Source organism: Protopterus annectens, chromosome 13.part0 (assembly GCF_019279795.1).
Source record: "Protopterus annectens isolate FY-2018-M chromosome 13.part0, PAN1.0, whole genome shotgun sequence".
NCBI classification, from domain to species: domain Eukaryota; kingdom Metazoa; phylum Chordata; order Ceratodontiformes; family Protopteridae; genus Protopterus; species Protopterus annectens.
The window spans coordinates 1,283,999,221-1,284,025,208 of record NC_056747.1 but is presented as its reverse complement, the minus strand read 5'-3'; positions in this window follow the sequence as shown (position 1 = coordinate 1,284,025,208).

Sequence of the window (25,988 nt, the reverse complement as noted above, 5' to 3'; positions counted from 1 at the left end):
TCAGACTCAATCCCATTGCATTTGCCTACAAATTCTATTCTTGTATAAATAACTGCATTGGAGCATCTGTTTCAACCCTTCATAAGTACAATGGTAAGCTGAAGAATAGATTAATATGGTGGAGTCTCGTATCAACAAACTTCATAATAAGAATAAGAATTTTTAATAAGAATAAGAGTAATTCTCAGAATGTAAGAGCCATAATCACTGAAATAAATAACAACTGAGGAGCTTAATAAAATCCACCAAAGCTAAGTTTCAGGGTAAAATAGCCACCCAAGCAAAAGACAATCACAAGGCCTTTTTTAGTTATGTTTGTAATCTCAAAAGCACAATGCAACAATATGCTGAGCTGATTATGAATGATTAGGCTGAAGATATGGCAAGCCTACTGGCTGATAAATGTACCTCTAACTTTATCCCTTTCTAACCTCTGTCTGTCCCTCAAGATATACCTGAAACTGGCTTGCTTCTAGCAATCACATAAGCAATCACATAAGACCAAATCCTAAAAGTGCTATAAAATCTAAAAATATGGCATCACTGTGTCCTGACAATTTCCCTGGATGCATCTTAAATAGCATGAAGCATGATTTAACCACATCCCTAACAACACTGTTCAGCCTCAGCCACACCCCTAATAACACTGCTCAGTCTCAGCCACACCCCTAACAACACTGCTCAATCTCAGCCACACCCCTAATAACACTGCTCAGTCTCAGTCACACCCCTAACAACACTGTTCAGTCTCAGCCGCACCCCTAAGAACCCTGCTCAGTCTCAGCCGCACCCCTAAGAACCCTGCTCAGTCTCAGCCGCACCCCTAAGAACCCTGCTCAGTCTCAGCCTCTGTATAGGTTTTGTACCAAGCAAATGGAGAACAGCTACAGTCATTTCCCTGCATAAGGGAAGGACCTTCCACAGACCCATACGTCTGACCAGCCTCATATGCAAAGCCATGGAAAAGACTTATCAGGGAACTAATCAATCAAGACATAGGGAACCTCCAAACACTGGGCCCTTCTCAGTTTCGATTCAGCAAGGGCAGATCATGCTTACTCATCTTGGTGGAATTTTTTGAAAAAGTCACCAAAGAAGAATGTAAAAAAAGTACACACCACATACCTTGACCTAGCCAAAGCTTTTAACACAATTCCCTACTCAGGCATACTAGAAAGGTTAAATAAACTGGGAGTAAACCTCTTTGTTACCCATTGGATAGCCAGCTGGCTCATAGATAAGATGCAGGAAATCAAAATAAGGGAAGTTACCTCCACAAAGAGACCAGTCACCTTATGAATCCACAGGGTTCTGTGATGGGATCTCTTCTGTTTGGCATGATTCTCAGGAGTCAAACCTGGGACCTACTATACTCTAGGCCATGACTCAGCCTATATAGCCATGCATCTACTTTTCTGAAGTAAAAGCAAATACCAAATGGCTCTGCCTAAGTTTGTAGATGACTGGAAGCTAGGAGCAGTCATTGAATTCCCAGATGACTTAGCCATCCTGCAGGAAAGCTAGTCCCCTATAAATAACTGGGTACCAAAATCATGGACTGGAACTAAATGCCAAATAATGCATTACTGTATCCTTTGGAAAGTAATCTACCCCAAGGGACTACCACATTGACAATACACCCCTAAGGGTTGACCCAGTTGTTTAGGATTTGGGCAATCAATTGAGCAGTTTTTTTGTAGTCCGAAATAACTGCCAATACATAGCTTGTCATCATCCCCACTCCCACTGAAATAGGACAAACTATTTGCTTTGATTCTTATTCAAACTACTCCCTCCTCCTTTTCTTCCTTTACTACAGTATCTTGAGGCGCTGTCTCTAAATGCTCACTCACACATGTAAATCTCTACTTACTCTTCCTAGGCTTGTCTACTGCTCCCTGTAATTCTCCTTTTATCTCTCTCAGCTTCTATTTTACACCATTCAACTCATACAGTTACCTCTGGAAACCTTTCTACTTTTTGCCATAGCCAAAGCTTACTGCTTGTTTTTCTCAACACTGTTACTTTGCTGATTGAGTGGTTAGGCCCTGCTCTGTTCACCCTTACTGTGCTGAGATTCACTCCACTCCCCTACCTTACCCCCAATTCCCACACACCCCTCCTACTCTACATTTAAAATATCCCAACTCCACCCCTACACTTCCAACATATTTCTGCATCAAAACAATCAGAGCATAGCCCAATCACAGTTGCCCAACAATTAAGATCTCAGACTCCTTTACTTAAAGTGCTGTACCCAGCTTGCCCTTTTAGAATGTATACTGCTGTAATCTGAACTAATCTTGTCCAGTAGCATTTTACAATGCAAACTAATATCTTCAGCAAAATATAACTTACATATTGTAAAAAATGTTTCTAACTCAAACCCTACTAGTGTGCCACCTCAGTATATTAACACTGTCTATCAACTACCATTCCTCCCTAGTAAATGTAATTAATAGTCCTACAAACACATACTAGCTACAACAGTTACCAAGTCTCTCAATCACCACAGCACCCATACTGTACCAGCAAACCTTCTTAGATTTTTTCATTTACATGTATCTTAAATCTAAGTATGTTACCATACAAAATCCAGTAAAACTAAAGCATAAATACATTTGGCGACATACTTTCCTTCATAAAATTTCCACCCAAAAGATCAGTGGAGACATTCACCCAAACCTTGTCCCCAGGCAACAGTAAAACCCCACATTAACAGCAGAATATTAAATGAACCATTCTCTTTTCCTCCTGTATCCCCAATTCTAGCCTTCTTTTCCTAAATATCAATTTTAGAAGTGCATGCAATAAAATCCAAGACATACATGCTTGTATTGTCACATATTCCCCAGACGTCATCATAGCTTTGGAAACATGGCTGAAAAAAACATAAGTGACAATGAAATTATCCTACATGGTTTCCATATAATTAGGCTTGACAGAAAAAAAAAGTGGGCAGGTGACATAGCCATTATCTACTTCCTAAATAATTCCTTAAATATAACTTTATATGTCCAGGTGATGCCACAGTTTAATAACATGGAACTCCTCATATCACATCTCAAAATCAATAATAGGAAAATGCTTTGTTTAAGCAATGTATATTGCATCAGGTAAATGCATTAGCACTGTGGAAGATATTCTAAACTGGGTATCTCACCATATACAACATAAAACAATAATACTAGGAGACCTATGTATAGACTGGCAGATTAATAATAGTAACACCCCATCTGATTCCATAACCTGTCTGGCTTTATACAGTCAATTACATCAGTTATTAGAGTCATCAAAAGTACTGGTAGGCAACCAACCTTAAACTGGATTCTTACTAACAGACCCAACAAAATTAGGGCAGCTGGTAGCCTTCCGGACAGCCTAAGTGAACAGCAAGCTACTTACACTCTCAGAAGTTACAATATCCAAGATAAACATAATTTACAACCAAGATCATAACTCAGAATCTTTGACAAACACACTTTTATCAAATCCTTAAAAGAATATAACTGGAAAATACTAATATCTATGACTCTGCTGACTCATAGTTCAATGACATATTCCTAAAAATTCTCAATAACCTTGCCCCAATACATATTAAAAGGGTCGGATCCAATCCTGCACCATGGCTATCTAAAGAAACTAAGAAATTAATGCTACAGTGTGACAAAGCCTGGACAGAGTGGTTCAAAAATAAAACACAAAATGCATTTCAGCTTTTCAGGCAACTAAGGAATAGGACAAAATACCAAATAACACATGACAAGCAAACATATTATAACATCTTCCAAAATAAGCATCAGAACAACCCAAAAGTCTAGATATCTTTAAACAAACGTTTACATCCAGGCCAAATTACCACCCCCACCCCTACATCCAACAATGCTACTGATTCAATCCCCGCACAATTTAACTATTTTATATATTGTCCCTCACAAACATTAATACCGCCACTACCCTCTCAGTATCAGCAGCCTCTGCTAAATATTCTCAGCTATTTGACTTCAGCCCAGTACTTGTATTCACCACTAAGAACACTTACATAAACTAAAACTAACCACCCTGGCTTCTGGCCAACTCTCCTCAGACTACTTAAAAATGGTTGCAGATGCAATTGCTTTTCTGGTTTCTGTATTGATTAATAGATCTATACCCAAAAAAATATGTTCCTTCCAAAATCCATTATTATACCTATGCACAAAAGTGGCACATCAGTGGAGTTTAATAACTACAAACCCATTGTAATCCTCTCCCTCCTATCGAAAATACTCAAAATGTATTCATGCACAGCTTTTACACCACCTAAATTCAAATAATCTGCTCTTGGAAACACAACATGGTTTCAGACCTCATCACAACACAACCACCACCCTCCTCCACTTCACCCACACTATACCCCAGCATAGGAACAATGGTAACCTAGTATAGACCGTGTTCCTGGAGTTAGCCAAAGCTTTCAACACTGTATCACACCAATATTTACTTGCTAAACTCTCTTCTATAGGTCTCTCTCAATCCTTCCTTAAATGGTTCTTTAGTTATCTATCTGGAAGGTAACAAGCAGTCAGATGGAAACAAGACCTGTCGTCCAGTTACCACCTAATTCTTAATCCATATAAAACAAACCTGATGCTCTTCACCCCCAATTATCTCCCTCAAAAACAATCTTTCTTGGTTATATCAGCAAATAATAGGTGAGGTAGTACCACAGACTAAATTATTGGGTGTTATTATAGATGGCAATCTTAAATTCAATCAACATTTTCTTCAAACTATTACATCGACCCACCAGAAACTTGATTTCTTTTACAGGGAAAACAATACCTTACAGACCCAAGAAGAAAAACCCTAGCCTCATCCTATTTACTTCCAACCTTCTTATATTCCTGACCTATCCTGAACTGTACACTAAGATACAAACTCGCCTCATCCTATTTACCTCCAACCCTCTTATGTGCCTCACCTGTCCTTACAAACCTAAGCTGTACACTAAGATACAAACTCGCCTCCTGTTACAACAAAGTAGCTAAATTTGCTACCAGCACTGTACACCGAGCTCACCACTGCCAAGTCTTAAAGCAGCTAAACTGGCTAGAGCTTACCTACGTAACATACTCTCAGCTAGTTATGACATAAAAACTGATTTATTATCCTGAACACTGTCCTGTATTAAAACATATTATTGCCCTACACCCCACAAGGGACCTCCATTTTAGTAATACATTTCTATTAAGCACTACTAAAGCAAATAATTCATCAGGGACTCACCACACTCCCGTTACATCTCCAAGCTCTGGAACACCATCTATACACAAGTAAAAATGATTAATGAACTCCCAAGCTATAAAATCCAGCTCAAACAATACCTTACCCAGTCCTGGTCATGCACATGTTCATCACCAGGTTGAGACCTCTAGTAAAAACGCAAACTTATTTTTGCTTATCACAAACTTTTTGCCTTTCTCTACTTGAATCATTGTACCCCTAACAATGTTCCCTCCTGTATTAGATTAATACATCCCTTTTCACCACCCTTAACTCTTCTCATCTTGCTCTTTTTTCTAACTGCCCCTATACACTGCTTTACCCCTCTCGTGCATCCCCTAATTACCTAAGTTATAAACCTTCTAGATACACCAATTTGACATTAGCAACCTAAATAAAATAATTCTGTACCCAGCTCTCTCAGCCATATGCTATTACCACTATCCAATTTTCATATCTTCCATCCCTTCCTACATTATTTTATAACTTACTTCAATATGCCTCTTGAACTCTTTACAGACCTATACAATATGAAAATCTCCCTTCCTACATAATTTTATAACTAACTTCATTACATATCTTAAACTCCTTGCAAACCTTTCTTTACTGAAATGAAAGAACATTTAACATCTTTAAAGCAGCATCTCCTTTCTGCAATAACAATCCATTTACTTCTGCAACATTTTGCAGCTGGAACAACTGTACTGATTTAAAATTGTTGATATAAACAGTTTACTGTATAAGGGGTGGGAGGTTGGCATAATGGTTAAGGTGTTTACCTTACAAACATAAAGTGCAGGGTTTGATTCTCACATGGGGTAATTGGCTAGGCTGAAAATGGCCCACAAGGGCAGTTAGCCTAGTACTAATCTATGAACCTATACCTGTCTTATAATTATTTTTGTTGTTTCATGAGAAATGTAACTGCTGATGTCATTACATTCACTGCTACAGTATTTGTAACATATGAGATTCCCTGCCGTGGAAGCCCGATGTCCGGCCAGTCTATCAAAGCCTGCTGTTGCTTTAAGGTATGCCAGACATCAGCCCTATGCTCTTCACATAGCATAGGGCATAAAGGTAACATTCAGGTGTACCATTCTCATAACTTCTTTGCCGCAAGTCCAAACGCTTCTTCTGAGCGTCGGGTCTGTTTACCTGTGTCCAGTTTCCAACACATTTTCATTCTCCAGGGAATACCTACACCCTTTGCTGAAGTCAGAGCTATTGCAGATAAGTACCCCACTGGGGTTTTGTTTTCTCTTGGCTTTTTTGTGCTGTTAGGGGTTAAGGTCATCCAGGAAGGGTAAATACCAGTGTGGGACACAGATTCCCCAAAGACTGCCACGATAAGTATCTTTTTTGCCTAGGAGCTTCTCATGACCATACATCTTGTTCAGTTTGTCAGGTGTTCATCTAGAAAACCCTTTGTAGTAGGCTTTCTTCCCCTTTCCTTATTTCTTGAGAACCAGCGAATTAAGTTTCTCACTAAAGATACAAAGGAAGGAATTTCCCACCCTGATGGTCAGCTATTAGGGAAGAAGAGGGTGAAAAAGGTAAGACCAGAATCTTCCGCTGTCTAGCCTCTGCCGAGTGTTTCTCCCAAGGTCGTTATGAACCTTATGAACCTGGAGGCTTGCCCATCTGTGTTGTTGGATTCTTCTGCCACGACTGGGTTGGAGGCCAGTGAGGATCCAGCTTGCAGGCGTCCATTTCGGACATTCAGGGGGAACCACGGTTGATTATTTTCAAGGGGCCTAGGGGGTTCTGCAGATTCTAGTTAGGGAATCAGCTCCTACTATGATTATCAAATACTGTCCTGGGTCAGAGCTCCCTTAAAGAAGAAACAAAAAAGTAAATATGTTTCTTCTCCTCCTAGAGATCCAGAAAGCGAGTGTCAGGCCTTGACTCAGGCTCCTTTTGAGCCTGCTGCTTCAGCTTCCTAACAAAATTGTTCTTGGAAGACTGTTTTTTGTCAGCTCTTATTTCTGCCAGATGGGTGTCTGAGTTGCAAGTCCTTATGGCTTGTCCTCCTTTTTTGATATTTCATGAGGACGGTGTCCTTGCGTACTAATCCTTCTTTTATACCTCAGGTGATTAATGAGTTGTCACTTAATCAGTCTATTAATTCTTCTGAAGAAGTCTGTATGAACAGATGAAAGCGCTTAACTAGAAGTTATTTTAAAACAAATTTTATAGATTTTTTTGTTTGCCTTGCTTTATTAAACATTTTGTTTCCCTGGTTCGAGTCGTGTTTACCTGCTGCATTATTTTACGTTACATAGACGGTTGTTGGCTGTCTAGCAGTTCGTATTTAAGGTGTTGTCTTTGTGCTCGTTTGTGGATATTAAGCACTACAAGTTGGACGGTATTTCTAGAGCTAGGTCTGGTTTTGCCAGAGCTTTTTAGAGGTCTCTTCTGCTCCTTTCTCCTCCAAAATTTCCTCTTGATCTTTGACACTTTCTCATGCATTACGAATACTGCAACAGTGAAAATAAGGGCATAGTACAGTTGTATAAAATCTTACCATAACAGTAGATGTCCTTGCCTTCACTTCTGCCATATTCATTCCCTCCCTCCATCCCCCTAGTCCATTTCCTTCCTGGATGTACAGGTTACCCCATTGGGTTTCCTTAGACTGCTGATCCTCCTGGGGCAATCAGTTCTGATGATGGTATGCCTGAATGTCACCTTTATACCCCATGCTACATGAGGATACCTTAAAGCAACAGTAGTCTTTGGTAGACTGGCCAGATATCGTGCTTCCACAGCAGGGAATCCCATATGTTATGAATACTGCAGCAGTAAAGGCAAGGACATGTACTGTTATGGTAAGATTTTACACAACTGTACTGTTGCTAAGAACTATTTGAAATTCACTTGATAATATAAATGTCCTGTGGTGGAGATTTTCTGCCTGAGCCTCTGCCGAAAATGGGCAGTGCCCAGTTGGACTTTCCCAGTCAACAAAGACAAATAAAAAAATAATAAATAACTTATGTAGACAGTGAGCTAACATTTCACCAATATGTCTCCATTGTTGTAAGAAAGTCTTTCCCCTGGATTCTCAAAAGCTTGCACGGATGGATGCAGGAGCTCAAGCAAGCAATATGTCTGCCGTGCAATCCAGGAACAGCCTGCAGGGGCATGCACGAGCGCTCCTCCACTAATCTTGCACAGACTAAGCCCTGGTATGCAAATCACCCTATTTTCAGGTGAAATCCATGCAAATGAGGTGATTTTGCAATCCAGGAAGCTTGCAACAGTCCGTGCAAGACTAGTGCTATCTGCAGAAATGTACTCGGTTATTAACCAAGTACATTTCTGCAAAATCCAAAATGGAGCTATGACAGCTCTAAATAAAGGCTGCATATCATGTAGTAAACATGCCAATGGCCAAGTATAAGGCCACGGTCACCTAGTGGGGGATGCTGGATACACACTGAAGCCGTGGCTGATTACACCCATCAGAAATGCACACACACCCAAACAAGAACTCTATAATGAGGCACATGCACAGACCAGAGTTATAGTAGAGCATGTGTTTGGGATGCTCAAGTCATGGTTCTGGTGCCTGGACACATCCGGTGGAGCCTTACAGTACTCACCAGCTACATGTACCCAACTTGTCCTTATATGTGCCATGCTACACAATATGATCCTGTGGAAACAGCTGCAGCAGGAACAGCATGGGGCAGGGCCACACAGCCCCCCCACCATTGCCAAGGCCTGCCCTAGCCTTGGCAAAGAGGGAACGCATAGCACATACACTGACACAGGAGGGACGCAGGGAATAACACCTCTCTCTGACTCTCACATACAGTAAAAGGGATGACAAACATTACACTACCTGTGCCTAACCATGTGTAGGGAGTGTACTATGTGCATCCGACATAGGCAGCCCTGCAGCACCACCCCTCAATACTGGGACACCCACAAGGTAAGTGACTCACACATGCCAGTCGGGGGGGGGGGGTCACATACCCAACAACAGTCACATCCAGCAGGGCAGGTGTAGACAAACACAAACAAAGGCTGTGTTATGGCCTCTGAATGAGGCCTATGGGTAACCTCTCCCCCCAGGCCTACACAGACAGACTACAGCAGGTCAGGCAGTGGGATGTCAGTTCTGAAGGCTAGGAAGTCAGAAACTAATATGTAGATAATTAAAAGCTAAGATCTGTAGTACACTAATATGCCTCTAGCCAGCATGATAGGTAAGACTACAGAATGAAATGGAGTACCCGACATACCAGTACAGTCCTAGCAAATGTGTACAAGTGTCAGGTGTGCCCCCCATCCGACGTAGAAATATAGTAACAGTCAGGTGTGCCCCCCACAATCCTGTGTAGAAATGTAGAAATAGTCAGGTGTGCCCCCTATCCTACGTAGAAATATAGTAACAGTCAGGTGTGCCCCCCAATCCTGTGTAAAACTGTAGAAATAGTCAGGTGTGTGTGTGCCCCCCCATCCTACATAGAAATATAGTAACAGTCAGGTGTGCCCCCCCCCAGTCCTATGCAGAAATGTAGAAAGAGTCAGATGTGTGTGCCCCCCCCCATCCTACATAGAAATATAGTAACAGTCAGGTGTGCCCCCCCCACAATCCTGTGTAGAACTGTTGAAATAGTCAGGTATGCTCCCCCATCCTATGCAGAAATGTAGTAACAGTCCATGCCAAATGATCGACGGATACCCTGCAGAGACAGAATGCTACCTGTAGGTGTACAAAGCAAAGGTCAGCACTGCAGTACAAACTACCTGGACCCGATCCACACATTCAGTACAGACGGCCATACTGGGCATGCCCAAACACACAGAGTAATGAAGGCAATGTCAGTCAACAACATACTGAAAGGTCATACTGGGCATGCTCACATACACATGAAGGCCATGTCTGCAAACACCAGTGGACCAGACATATCTGGCAGCCGCAGATGTTAGTGCAGACACTCCTCCTCCTCAGTATGCACCACACATGCTTTGCATACACAATGGATAGGAATACAAGCATATATGTAAGGACAACACACTATAATAAGCCAAAGGTAGACATACATAGATGTGTGGAAGAGGGTGACTGTGACAGGGAGCCATCCAGGGCTCTCCCACCCAGCACACAGCGAAAGGACCACAACCACACGAGGGTCTGATGTCACACACAGCAGATACTAGCCACTGGTATCTGCCAGCATTACAGAGTATGTGGTGCACATGCCAGCTGTGCAACATAACTGTTCAAGGAAGTAGTCATCTAGCAGCTGTATACACATACCTGTGGAATATGACCCAGGTTGTGCCCACATGTGGCGTGTTAACCCCTAGATGAATGAGTTATGGCCCATGCCCACACACTACCCTCCCCATAGCCCCACTATGACAAGCCTGCTGAGGTCATCTACTGTGAAATACACCTTTGGGAGAGTTGTATCACAGTAATCTCTGTGGCACGTGCCATAACTGCGTACTGCTGTAGTGTAATAAACTTCTTAGGTAGGAGTTCTAACCCCAGCCTTGGCAACTGTGTGTGCATGTGTATGTGTGTGTGTCTGTCTGACTCTGTCTGAGTAGAGAGCAATGCTTTTTAGGGTGGTTACACTCCCTACAATTGCAATGCTCTACTTTGGTAAGGCTGCTAATGTCATCCACCTAGAAATACATCCCTGGAAAGGCTGTATTGCAGTAACCTCTGTGGTGTGTCCCATAACTGCATACTGCTGTAGTGTGATAAAATAGCTAGGTAGGAGTTCAATTCCCAGACGTGACAACTGTGCATGTGTGTGTGTGTCTGTCTGTCTGTGTAGAGAGCAATGCTTTTTAGGGTAGTCACACTCCCCACAATTCAAATACTTATCTTTGGCAAGGCTGCTGATGTCATCTACCTAGATATACACCTCTGTGAAGCTGAAGCCCAGTAATCCCCATAGCGTGTCCTGTAACTGTGTACTGCTGTAGTGTGATAAATTAGGTAGGTAGCTGTTCTACTCCCAGACATAGCAACTGTGTGTGTGTGTGTCCCTGTCTGTGTAAAGAACAATGCTTTTTAGGGTAGTCACACTCCATACAATATGCATACTCTACTTTGGCAAAGCTGCTGATGTCATCCACCTAGTAATACACCTCTGGGAAGGATGTAGTCCAGTAATCTCTGTAGCATGTCCTGTAACTGTGTACTGCTGTAGTGTGATAAATTAGGTAGGTAGCTTTTCTACTCCCAGACATGACAAGTGTGTCTGTGTGTCTGTCTGACCCTGTCTGTGTAGTAAGCAATGCTTTTTAGCGAGGTCACACTTCCTACAATTGAAATGCTCTACTTTGGTAAGGCTGCTGATGTCATCCATGTAGAAATGCATCCCTGGAAAGGTTGTATTCCAGTAATCTTTGTGGCACATCCCATAACTGTGTACAGCTGTAGTGTGATAAAATAGTTAGGTAAGAGTTCAATTCCCAGACATGACAACTGTGTGTGCCTGTTTGTCTGTGTAGAGAGCAATGCTTTTTAGGGTAGACACACTCCCTACAATTGAAATGCTCATCTTTGGCAAGGCTGCTGATGTCATCCACCTAGAAATATACTCCTGGGAAGCTGTAGCCCAGTAATCTCTATAGTGCATCCTATAACTGCATATGGCTGTAGTGGGATATAGACCTTTGTTAGGGGTTCTATACCCACGCATGTTGGTCATGGATGTTTTGTGTGTGTTCCAATGTCTGTGTGGGGAGCAATGCATTTTAGGCTAGTCACACTCAGTAAATATCCAATGTCCAACTTTGGCAGTCCTGCTGATGTCATCCAATGTGAAATACACCTTTGGAGAATGAGGTCTCCAGTAATCCCTGTGGTGCGTCCTAAAACAGCTCCATGCTGTAGTGTGATATAGACCTCAGTCAGGGGTTCTATACCCACACATGTCAGTTGTGGATGTTTTGTGTGTGTTCCAATGTCTGTCTGGGGAGCAATGCATTTTAGGCTAGTCACACTCAGTACATATCCAATGGCCTACTTTGGCAGACCTGCTGATGTCATCCAATGTGAAATACACCTTTGGGGAAAGGGTACTCCATTAATCTCCATGGCACGTACTATAACTGCGTAGTGCTGTTGTATACTAAACTAGGTGGGTAGGGTTTCAACTCCCAGACATGACAGGTGTGTGTGTGTGTGTGTGTGTGTGTGTGTGTGTGTGTGTGTGTGTGTGTTTGTAACTTATATCCTGTGTGGAGGTGGGTGTAAGTGTGTGACACCTGGGCCCAATGTGGGGTGGGTTTTGCAAATGTTTTTTATGGTGGCCCTTTATCACAATGCCTACTCTACAGGGATAACAGATGTGAACTAGCCGAGAGGCTGGGGTGCAAACCCATACCCATACATGTGACATCATGGCCAAACAATCACAGTTAGCAACTCCAGTATTACCCAGAGCACACTCTCAACCCATGTCACATACACACACACACACATGCCGAGGCAACAGCCAATATGTGTGTAGTACACTGCATATTGGTGACTGATATTAACTATGGAGTGATTACAGTGGCCTACAGAGGGCATGGCACCCTGTCCATCTGTCCAATAGGCACATACATGCAGACAGTACACCTTCCCCATGTTCCCCACTGGACACCTGTAACACCTGTGGTGCCATCACATGTGACCCACAAAGGACATACCATGACTGAAAACATGACCTGTATGGATAGATGCCACTGATGCCAGGGAATGCCGGTAGCATGCTATCAATGTAGGTGCAGGGTTAACCTGCTATCCATTACTAGTTCCTGCCACAGGTGGCCATGACTTGCACATCTGATGATAATATGTGTACACAACATTTGCCCGACACCCCAGGTACAGTGACACATGTCACTGTACATGCATGTGGGAGGTGTGCACATCCCAGACACTGTCCATGTCATGGACTAGGGAACACATACATGGCAAGTGATGCACAGCATTGGCCACATGCAATAGCCACACAGGTGACTGGATGGTGGATACAATACCCACCTGTGTGGGCAAATGCAGAAACCACAGGCCTGACCCACAATGCAGACCATTGTCATGTAGCCTGATGCCAAGGAATACCCATCACCTAGCCTTGTATAGCCATCTGGCACAGTCGACCACGACATATCCGTGCAGAAATGCACCCATGCATGTCAGTACTGGCACCCTGTGTGTTTGTGTTTGTGTTGTATGATGCATATGATCACATCCACACTCACTACAACCACCAGTGGCATACTGAAGCATGCTGTCTGATGTCAAATACCTCCCCATACCCTTTGCCCATATAACCTCTGTATGACCCATGTGGTGCATGTGATATCTGCATAGTAATGTGTTGTGGCAATGTCACTAGTGATGGGCTGTATCCCTGGCCCTGCCAAGTGTGTCAATGTGTGTGCATCCCTGTGAGAGTGTGGCTGTGTTGATGCTGGCATCTATCCATGCAGACAGGTACGTGTACATCACCTACCATATAGCTACCATATCCCTGTTGCAGATGTCACTCACCGTCACATATATGTTCTGTGGACTCCACAACAGGTAACCTATGTGGTGCATCCAACAACTGCATAGAACTGTGATAGCACTGCATAGTCATCAAGGGTTTGATACCCTGTGCTGGTAGGTGTGTGACACAAACATGCTTAGGTTTTACTCTCCCACCCCTCCCTGACTTGTCATTTCCTCTGTCTGCCTCCCTCACTCCCTCACTGGTGAATGTGGAGACCTATACCTGCTATTCTTAGGCAGCAGCAGGTGTATTTTAGGTAATGCTCATGATCAGCTGATGGCCTCTGCATGAATTCCTGCCCTCCCCTAGCTGATTGCATGTGGAACAGCTGTGGTAACATTCCCATAGCCAATTGCATGGAAACACACTCCAATATCTAGGAACATCATGTTTGTGTTGGTCCTTTTCATTCACTGTGAGCAGGAACTCATTCTGTTGTTTGGCAAACAGCATCTCAGATGGAGTGGGAATATACCTCTGACAACATACACTGTGGAAACAGGCCAACACACAGGAGGGGGATGTGCCTGACCTGACTACAGACTGAAAGTGCAGCTATACTGCATTCAGAGTAATATTGGTTTAACAGGGTGTGTGCGGATATGGCTGTCCTACATGTATTAATACCTGCCATGAAAGTTGTATGTTTATGAGGACTCCCCATCTGTAGGGTCATCTGCAGACTGGGCAGTGTGTGATGCCTTTGGTGTCATGTGTTACCCAGAGAACATGTATCTGTGAACTGCAGAAGGTAGTGTGATGATTGCAGTCTGTAGATGGTGAAAGCCATGACAGTTACTGACTTCATATCCCTTATAGGACATATGTTGCAACAAACCCTGTTACAACTGTAAATGTATGCTGTTATCACAGCAGTGTGTCAATATTGGCCCTGTGTATGTGCTTCCAGCCACAACGCAGTCAACTTTTGTACGTATGTCATGCATTAAGAGGTGCATATGTGCTGTGCAGCCAGTGAGATATCAGACTGCTACACATGTTATGTACAGTAGCAGTTATATTTGATGACATAACCTGGAGATACTGTGATTGTTTGTACAGTACTGAGGTCTGTGTAGTTATGGTGAATGTTGACAGTGTGTGTATTGTTAATACATACCTTGGCCTGTATGCAGACTGTGGTAGTTGTCATCATCCTAGGTCTCATCCTATCTGATGCTACATGCCACTCCACTGTATGTTACCATATTGGCTTACATGTTTGTAGGGCCATACACACACGTCCCATACCACAGTCAGCCATCAGATCAAACTGTGTAGCAACCCAGTATATGTAGGGTTAGTGTGTGAGTGAAACATATGAGGATGGTGTTGAACAGATAGTCCATATACTGTAATATTATGTTAGCTTGCCATATGTGGCTGTGGCTGTGTTCTCATTGATTGTGGTTATGCACTGTCACACAGGTGTATCTTACCCTGTGCTGTGACATGCCTGTACAGCCTGCTATATATGCAGGTACATGTGAATTCCCCCATAGGAGATGTAGGCCAGTGCTGAGCCAGTCTGCCTGTAGCCTGCACAGTGCATTGTTACATGCTTAGCAGCCTAGTGTACTTACCCAGTGAGATGTCATGTGCAGATACTTTCCAGATGTACTGCTGCCGGGCCTCCCTTAACAGTCATGGATGTTAGACAGAGCAGTGGGATGCTGTACAGATGTATGTCAATATCTAGTGGGTAGTATGTGGCCATGGCACCCCCGCACCGGTGGTTATTAGTGTCAGGCCAGACAGGGGTGTGTGACTGCATAACCTATGGTGGAATATGTATACCAGTCATTATGTGTTATACCCGGTTCCCCTTCATGTGATCGAATTTCTCTAAACTCGAAAGTCATAAACTCGAAACCAGAATCTCGAATTTAGAAAAACTCGAATATATGAAAGGGACAAAAAAAAACAAATTAACACCTTTCAAATGTTTTTGCATGGGGGCTACATCCCCCTGCACCCCCACACCCCCCTACTTAAATATACCTACCCCGAGATCTCACTATAGTGAAAGAAAGGAAAATCTCCCATTCTGTGCTATACACGTAAGTGCAAAACGGAAGATTTTCCATTCCTCCGCTATAGTGCAGTCACGGAACATTCACATTTAAACTGCTAGGGTACAGGGGGACCTGGCCCCCTGCAATAAGGTAAGTTAACTTTTTATTTTTTTAAACCTAAGGCTCCCATTCACAATTCTGAGTGAATGGAAGTTTGAGATTCTGGTCCTGAGATTATGAATTTTGAGCTTCCATCCATTTGATCTTGTGAAGAGGAACCGTTATACCCATATACATGGCTGTTAACATCCATATTGTCTGGCATGGTACACATGTTTTGCACTAAGGGGTTCTGTGAATACCTCTGGACTGTACAGAGTGTGTCAGAATGTCCACACATATTGGCCAGTATCTCTGCTGCAGTTGACAGGGGCAGTATGTGCTAGCAGCGGTACTTCACTATGATGTCCTAACGATGCCTGTCAGTAGCCAATGGCTCACATGTGCAAAGCAGATGTGACCTGCCACACACACCATGTCTGTGAAGACAATCCCAATTACAGTAGCAATAGTATATAGAACTGTAATAGTACACAATAAAAGTTTTCCATTTCTGCACACCTGTGTGTGGGTTTTTTCCTATGACCTCTTTGTGGGTATATGTTGCAGGCAATGATTGTCATTTGTATAGCTGTATCTGCATATATGTGTCTGTATATATGTATCCCGGGGATGTTGATAGCTTCCACATTTTACATTTCCTATGGGAGCCGAACTGTACTGCATGATATATTACCAATACCAACCTGACATCATACAGATGGGATGTAGTACTGTTAACATCTTGTGGCCATGTCATGTCAGGTCCTGGTTATGGGATCTGCAACACTTGGTAGTGTATTGCAGGGTGGCCATGTTTGGCTGTGGGGGGTATGCCTATTTGTACAAGATGTATATTGTTTGGGGCCTCTGAACCCCATTACCAGTGCATGTGGACATATTTGTTTTGTTAATCTACCATTGCTGTCTACAGATGTATGGCCACATATACCTATATAGATATATATACCTGCTTACATATATATGACTATGTCCATATATACCTACAAAGATAAATATCTGCGTACATATATGTACCTTGCTGTGTATATGTAGACATATAGGTGTAGACATATGTATATGTACGTGCACATATATGTTTTTATTTCCCCATTGTTATCTACAGATGTATGTCCGTATATACCTATATATATATATATATATATATATATATATATATGTGTGTGTGTGTGTGTGTGTATGGATACAGAGTGAGTAAGGCACTTTAAAGCAGTTGTAAGCGGGGTTGCGTGGAGCTAAGCACAGCTAACTTCCGGTTATAGTTTCTTACACTCAGCTTTTAAATTGCTTAACCTGTGTAGGCAGTGCTTACCCCTGCGCAAACACACATAAACACGCTTACTAGTGCTTACATATGCTTACTATTAGTTGTGCTTAGACCTGCTTAGTAGTGCCTTATTCATTATGACACTGATACTTCACATGTGCATTTCTTGCAGTAATATGTGTTATTTAGTGGGTATTGCAACAAAATAATTGGTTATAGGTTCATAGGTTCATAGGTTCATACTAGGCTATCTGCCCTAGGGCATTTATAAGCCTAGCCAGAGTGTGTTTGGCTTTCGCCACCCATTTTAAATTAATTTTGCTAGGCCCTTTTTCAAGGTTAGTATACTCTGCTTCTGTCTAACAGTGACACAGAAGTGATACCCGGGGTAAACCTACAATCTCCCATCCACTCATCAAGATTCCTCTTGAAGAGAGTCAATGAGGGACTCTGCCTAACCTGGACTGGGATTTTATACCAGAGTGAAGGGAGCCTCTGGGTTATGAATCTGTCCCTCCAGCATGTCCTATTTATTTCAGTGCTGAGGTTCAAGTCTCGGCGTAGCTCGATGGGATTTGGATTTTCTGAGGTGCAGCATGTCCATTAATTCCGGGTTGGACATGGCTTTATACGTCAGGCACAGATCGCCTCTGAGCAGGCGGTATGCCACTGAGTAGAGCTGGAGTTTCTTTAACCGGGCAGCATATGGCATCTGTTTGAGCCCTTTGATCCTCTTGGTGAGGTACTTTTGGGGTCTTTCCAATTGCTGCAGGTGTCTGGTAAGGTACATCCCAAAAGGGGCATTGTACTCAATTATGGGCCTGATGAGGGATGAGTAAAGAGGCACGATGACCTCCCATGATCTAGATGTGAATCCCTTCATGATTAGGTGGGCTATATAAAATGTTTTTCTAACCACTTTGGCCACGTGGTTGTCAAATGAGAGATTGCTATCAACTTGGATACCCAGGTCCCTAATTACTTCTTCCATATTTAATGGATTACCACCTATGTGGTAATTTGTGGGCACTTTGTTTTTGCCAAAGGGGATGACTATACACTTTTTGGCGTTTAGCTTGAGGCCATGGCTCTGGCACCAGTTGTCTGTTTCTATGAGGCCCTTTTGTAGGATGCTTGTGTCGGCTGGAGAGTCGATTATGGCACCCAGTTTGCAGTCATCTGTGAACTTGGTCAGCCACAGTCCTTCCGTGTTAGCCTGTACCTCCGAGAAATATATACCGAACAAGAGAGGTCCCAGGACTGAGCCTTCTGGGACGCCACTTGTAACTGGTTTGGAGTCTGACATGGCTCCAGCAATTCTAACCATGTGGGTTCTGTCCTTGAGCCAGTTTGCAACCCATCTAGTGGCATAGGGGTTTATATTTAAGCTGGTGAGCTTATCTATAATGCCCGAGTGGGGTATTGTATCGAAGGCTTTTGCAAGGTCCAGGTAGGCTGTGTGGACCACCTTCCCCTCGTCAATGGCCTTGGTGACTGTTTCAAAGAAATCAACCAGGTTTAAGAGGCAGGATCTGCCCTTAACAAAGCCAAACTGGGTAGGATCCAGTGTCTGCAGGTCCCCAATATCTCTATTTATGAGGTCCATGATGATCCTTTCCATAGCTTTGCAGACCAAGCTAGTCAGGCTTATGGGGCGATAGTTTCCAGGATCCGTTGAGGCACCACCTTTGTGGAGAGGGACCACTGTTGCTGTACGCCACTCTTTGGGTACATATCCTGTAGTAAGGCTGAGACTGAACAGTAGTTTTATGTTTGGGTTTAGTTCTTCTTGGAGTTCATGTAGGACGCAGCCCGGGACACCGTCTGGTCCCATTGATGCTGTGTTTTTTGCTTTGGAGAGGGCGGCTCTTACCTGAGCATCTGAGATATCAGGGGGGCAGCACTCTGCTGGGATAGATATTTGCCCTTTTGGTGGGGAAGGGGCGGAGAAATTTGCGCTGAACCTGTCAGCTAGGATGCTGGCAATGTCTGTCGGTTCGGTGTATTTTTTGTCATTTTGGACTAATTCTGAGCATATCTGGGAATTTCCACCCAGGTTCCTAACATAACTAAAGAAAGCCTTGTGATTATCCTTAGTGTCCTGTGCAATTTTTCTCTCGAAGCTGGCCTTAGACGATTTTATGAATGCCCGTAGTTTTTTGCTAATACTGATCAGAGATGCCTTCCCTTTTTGGGATTTTGCTCTAACATGTAGTAGCTTGCTCCTTCTATTGTATAGTTTGTTTATGGCTGGGGTCCACCAGACAGGACGCCTAACCTTGGAGGATTGGGTCTTGGTTTTATTTGGGATTGCATGATCCATGCATTCCTGAAGGTGTTCATAGAATGTGTTTATAAAGGATTCTGCGGTCTGGGCCGTATTTTCCACAGGCCCGGGGGCTTTGAAGGATTTCACCTCGGTTTTGAGGAGTGTGAAATTTGCTTTAGAGAAGTTTTTCACTGTGGTTTTCTGGGCAGGGGCTGGGGTTGGGATGTGAATATCTAGTGAGATTAGTTTATGGTCTGATCTTACCAGTGAGGGATACACTTCTCGTCTGAAGCATAGAGTCCCCATGATGGTGATGATCAGGTCCAGTATGTTTTCCCCTCTTGTGGGAGTGGCAACAAGTTGTTCCATAGCATTTGAGTTTATAAATTCTAGTAACCTTTGGGTTAGGGTGTTGGAGCTAGAGTAATGCTCCCAGTCTATGTTAGGGTAGTTGAAGTTGTCCAATATAATGGTGTTTGGAGAGACCTTCATATTTTCCAGTGTTCTCAGGAAGGCCGAGTGGGGTTCCTGGGTTTGGGAGGGTGGTCTGTAGCAGGCTATAAACTGGAAGGCAGTTTTACCCACTGTTAGTTGCACATGGATAGTCTCTGATGCTTCGTGCTGTGCCACCAACCTGGAGGTGTGGGTATCTTTGACGAATATTGATACTCCCCCTCCTTTTGTGGTTCGGTCCAAATTTTGGGGCCGAAAAACATAGTATGAGGTATAACCTGGTAGTGCTGGGGTGCTCTCGGGAGCCTTGAACCAGGTTTCTGTTACTGCACAGATATCGATGTTCTCCATGCTAAGGAGAATTTCGAGTGCGTGCATCTTGAGGTTGAGACTTCTGGCGTTGAGTAGCATTACTCTTAGTTTCTTATCCCTTGTGATACCTGTGGAGGTGGATTTGTCTTTTGAGCCTTGCCTAAAAAAGGCACTATGGGGGTGGCAAGAGCCTTTGCCAATATCCGAAAGCCCAGGGGTGACAGGTGCAAGCCGTCCCTAGCGAAGCATTGTGGCTTGTCGAGCATATCATCCCAGGCAGACAGGCATTGGGTCCCCTTTGAATGACACCAATACTTAAGCCAATTGTTGAAATTGATCATCTTGTCTTCATATTGTGGCATCATTCTTGGTGAGGGTAAGATGCTACTCAAGGTCAGGGTCATACTGGCCTGGGCTACATGCTCAGAGAGCTCCTCTAATTCTCTTTTCATGTAGTCCAGGGAGGTACGTCTCAGGTCATTCACACCAGCATGGATGATGATTGAGTCATATTTGTACTTACCTTGGAGTGACCTGAGTGCTTGTGTTATGTGGCGGATCCTAGCGCCCGACAGGCAGCTCACCGTGACCTTCTCCTTGTTCAGCCTGGTGAGCGGGACGTGTGCTTTGCCATGTAAAATAGACTGTGCTGCAGTGGGACTCGTACCAGGAATGCCTGCTCGTTAGGAGGATGTTCTGCCTATTACACTATTGCTGTGCTGCTTCATTTGCATATATATTCCTTGCTATCCTCTTCAGCCCTTTAAGCTGCTTTAACCGTAGCTAAGCGATGGGCACACCTGCACCTACCGTTAGCTTTAATTGGATTTAAAAAAATAAATAAAAGGGTTTCTTCATTTACTTTTTCAAGTACTGTTGCAGTTGTACACATGGGGAACTGTTGGTGGGGATATGCAGATACCTATGAGCAATCTCGCTCATTTCTTAACATTTTCTGCTTTTCTACATTGCAGGAGCATGTTTATTCTGAGAGCTCTGCTCTCAGACATGCCCCCTGCACTCATACATGCTCCATGTAAGCCTGGGAGCTTGGGCAGCATGCCTTCATTAATATGCATGGCGCTCTGCTATCCTGCTCCTAAACGGGCACTTCTGTGTAGGACTAAGCTAGTCCTGCACGGTAAATTAGTGAATCCGGGGTTTTTTTTATTGCACAGCTTGTAAACAAAGGGATTGTGTCTAGATCTATGGGTGTCATTGCTCCCCTTTACGCAGACCTCATTAGGCCAGTCATTGAATATAATGCACCCTTTGGCATGTATTTGTACAAACACATGCAACAACTGGAGCACTCATAGGGTCACCTTAGTAAAATGATACAATGACTAAACAACATGTCCTACATGGACCGACTCAAAGCCCTGGCACTATACTTTGTATCTTTCAGACTGCTAAGAGGTGATCTGTGTCTGGGATACAATGCATCCTCTGACCATACCTCTAAATCTTTTAACACAAGAAATCTGGACCCAGGCAGAAATAATGGGGGAACAAAGGCTCATAAATAGGGGACAGATTATAAATATTGGACTTATAAAAGTAAAAGCTTGATAGAATAATTGGTTTTGCATCAGCATGCATTTTCTGAAGGAAATGAAGTCTGAAACTCCTACTGACTTCAGTTCACAATGATTTTCCAGAAAACCACAAATTTTATGAGGAACAGACTAAAAATATGCATCAAAAATCTAGACAGTCTGCAAAAATCTGAACAGTTGAGAGCTATGCCTCTGATCCAGTAATGATGGATTTATTGCACATTAGCAAGTCAAGTGGCATCAGAAATACTCAGTCTAAGGATCTAAACCTCTTCTGCAACATCAACAGAATGGTTTGAAGAGACAAATATATCTCCCAAAGGATACCACTGCTCCGAAACAGACTCCACATCTACATAAAACAAAGTTCATTCCTGACCGAGTTTCAAGTGCAGCTTGGATCTATTCTATGAATGGAAAACAGAATATCTATCCCCAGGACTACCTCCTATATTACTAATGGGAATAAGCAGCTATGTCCTTAATAGCTTGTGTATTTGCAAGACTGCAAGCATGTGCTAGACTAATTGTTTAATGTATATATGGCAACAGATGTTTAATAACTTGGATTTGTGTGTGCTGCTAGGTATGTAATAATGTTTACATCTCATATAGTACAAGATGTTTAATAATCTATATGTATGTGTGTGAGAAAAGCTGTGTAATGACCTGCAGGTGCGTGACTAGCTGTGTAATGACCTGCAGGTATGTGAGACTAGCTGTGTAATGACCTGCAGGTATGTGAGACTAGCTGTGTAATGACCTGCAGGTATGTGAGACCAGCTGTTTAATGACCTGCAGGTGTGTGAGGCCAGCTGTGTAATGACCTGCAGGTATGCAAGACTAGCTGTGTAATGACCTGCAGGTGTGTGAGACTAGCTGTGTAATGACCTGCAGGTATGCGAGACCAACTGTGTAATGACCTGCAGGTATGTGAGACTAGCTGTGTAATGACCTGCAGGTATGCAAGACCAGCTGTGTAATGACCTGCGGGTATGTGAGACTAGCTGTGTAATGACCTGCAGGTATGTGAGACTAGCTGTGTAAGAACCTGCAGTTATGTGAGACCAGCTGTTTAATGACCTGCAGGTGCATGAGGCTAGCTGCGTAATGACCTGCAGGTATGTGAGACTAGCTGTGCAATGACCTGCAGGTGTGTGAGACTAGCTGTATAATGACCTGCAGGTATGCAAGACTAGCTGTGTAATGACCTGCAGGTATGTGAGACTAGCTGTGTAATGACCTGCAGGTAAGCGAGTCTAGTTACTGAATTACCTGCCTGCATCTGTGATATCTCCTGTTTAATAAATTGGATATGTGTGTGACACCGTCCATTTAATAACCTGCCTATATGAGTGGTACAAAGTGTTTATTGGCTTGTGTGTGTGTGTGTGTGTGTGTGTGTGTGTGTGTGTGTGTGTGTGTGTGTGTGTGTGTGTGTGTGTGTATGTGTGTGTGTGTGTACATCAGGGACACATCTATTTAATATTAAAATACAAGCATGTGTGCAGTTCTCCTAGCTGTTTAATAACATACCTGCACTTATTGCAGTTTCTGTGCAGAAACACATACGTAACAGTGAGAGTGTGTGACTAGCTAGTTAATAACCTGCATGTGTGTGTATAACAACATCTATTCAACAATGAAAGCATGTGTGGCAGTGTGTGTGTGTGTGTGTGTGTGTGTGTGTGTGTGTGTGTGTGTGTGTGTGTGTGTGTGTGTGTGTGTGTGTGTGTCAGTGTGTGTGCTGCAAGACATTTCTTTTAATTCTGAGGTGAGCAATGAAAGGAAATTTCATGAAAAGGGTACACATCACCTGATCGATGTCAGGGGAATGTTCAGTTAGAAGGGAGTATGAATAAAAGATAGTATCCATTTGACAGATACCAAGTTTGTAACTACACACAACTACATACAAATGGATGAATGGCTGTGGAAATGACCTACAAAAAAATGTTGCTTCTTTACTGAACTTGCAGTTTATATGTCAAATCTTGTTTATTTTGTTTTGGGGCATTAAAATAGCCACATCATCCTATTCCAGTTCCTTTCCTATCTCTGTGCAAAACTGCTAAAGCTAGAGGTGCTAATTGCATGTAAGGAAGTGACTGGGTGCCCAGAACCTGCACAGCGTGAGTCTCATGGTGTCAATAGTTGTAAATAATCAAGCGAAGAATGTGTTACAGACATTGTGTCAACTAACAGGTTTATAGCTACTGCTTACTGCCAGCTATCTGTGTACAAATGGGCCCATTAGGATAAACCTCCAGACCTGCAGTCTGCCTGGTGTGTGTTTAGTTGTTCTGAATGCAATCTTTTAATTATTTTACTGAGTACCATGAGCAGGGGGTGATGCAAGCAATTAATGTAAGCTGTTAACTATTGATTGTCCCCTCCTACACATTACTTGGGTAAACAGGGTAGAGAGATAAGAGATTTAGGGCTGCCAGCCCTATATAGGCATGATAATCTGTCAACAGTCACAGGACTAATTCCACCCTGTAACTCTGTACAGCTGTCTGTTAAACACTCAAGTCTATCGTTTTGAGGGGCTATCTTCATAGAGCCATAGAATGTATCTATGCATGGAAACATGGGCATTTCTTATCCTGGTTCTCTGGTCTGTGCCTGTAGTACATGGTCATATCTGAGCATGGATGCTGTCTATTCCCTACAACGTGCAGGAAGACACAGCACTAGCAAAGGATCCTCTAAGTCTGCATGCATCTACTAAATAGGACACAGTAAGATGAGTTTCTTAGCTTTTTCTTCTGCATTATTTTGCCTACAGCTTAAATGTAGGATGCGACTCACTGGTGATAAACACAGTCACTTCTTTGCCAGCCATTTTCTTTTGGGGGTCTGAATCATTGCTGTGCATTGCTACAGTGGTGGCAGTGTTAGTGCAGGACCGACCAATCTGTTTCACTATATTCACTAGCACAGCATCAGCCTAGATCTGAACCCAGCTTTTTATAATTTAACAAATCTCACCATTTAGTGACAGGATCTACACTCCACTCACCAACTTTATCAATAAGTTCTACCCAAACACCATCATTTAATTCAATATATCAGTACAGGAGGCCATATAGATAGAAATATTCCTGTTAATTTTAATTATTCAGTTTTCCTAGAACCTGTAATTTACCACCGACACCCCTCCATTTGATTGCATTACTTGGTGAATTAGAATTTGCTGTTAAGTCATTTGTTTTGTTTGTTTACAAAGACATTTGCATTCCAAATACTGTATTTTCTTTTTAGGCCTCATATGCATTTTTTGTTTATACTTTTGAAATCAAATCTTTCTGTACAAAAAGGCTTTAATGTTACAAGAAGTTCAAAACTTCAAGAGGATATTCAGCATGGAATAGATGATAAAAAAAAAAAACTTTTTCAGAGGATTTGAACTAGTACCGCCTTGTGAGACCCCCCCCAACCCCAGATATATCAGACAAAAAATTATAATATGTGGCAGTTATGCTGATATACATTCAACATCCTCTAAATATTTTTCTGGTTAAATCTAGTATTTCTGTGAAATATGAGTGGGAATTCCATTGTATGTAGTTTTGTGTAAATATGTAATTTCTCTTGATTCCCCAGAAATAAATTAGTAAGTCTAGAACTTTAATCTGGCATTAATGATTTTAAAAATTTCTATTAATTATTCACCATCAAAGTGTCAAAGTTGGTTACCTCGTCTCTTGTTGTTTCCAGAACACTAGATTAGAATATGTTTGTAGTTAACTCTGATGCCCTGGTTAAGTGTTTTGATATGTAAAAAATCATATTTATTCTCTTATTTATAAAGTTATACAGATGTGGTTGACATGAATATTCCTAAACACTTTTCATTCCTAGTTCGGTGACTCCCTCTCATTGCTGGGAATGAAATGTTTTCTTTTTAATTGTGCATGAGAACAAACATGTGGAATTCAAAAGCTGTCTTTCTGTTTGTGTGTTGGGGGCAAGGTGTTAACCCCTCCACCCCATTTTATAGTAGCATCTTGGGGAATAAAAATGTTCTTCTGCAGTGACCTCTTTCATGCTGTGACACAAAACTGACTGTCAAAACCTTGATGGACACAAAGAAAAACTATGTAAAATGATCTTCCATGTTTACTTTGGCTGTTGTTATTGCTCCACTCGTTGTTATTATGTTCTTAAAACAAATAATAAAACATTTCCATATTTACAGTT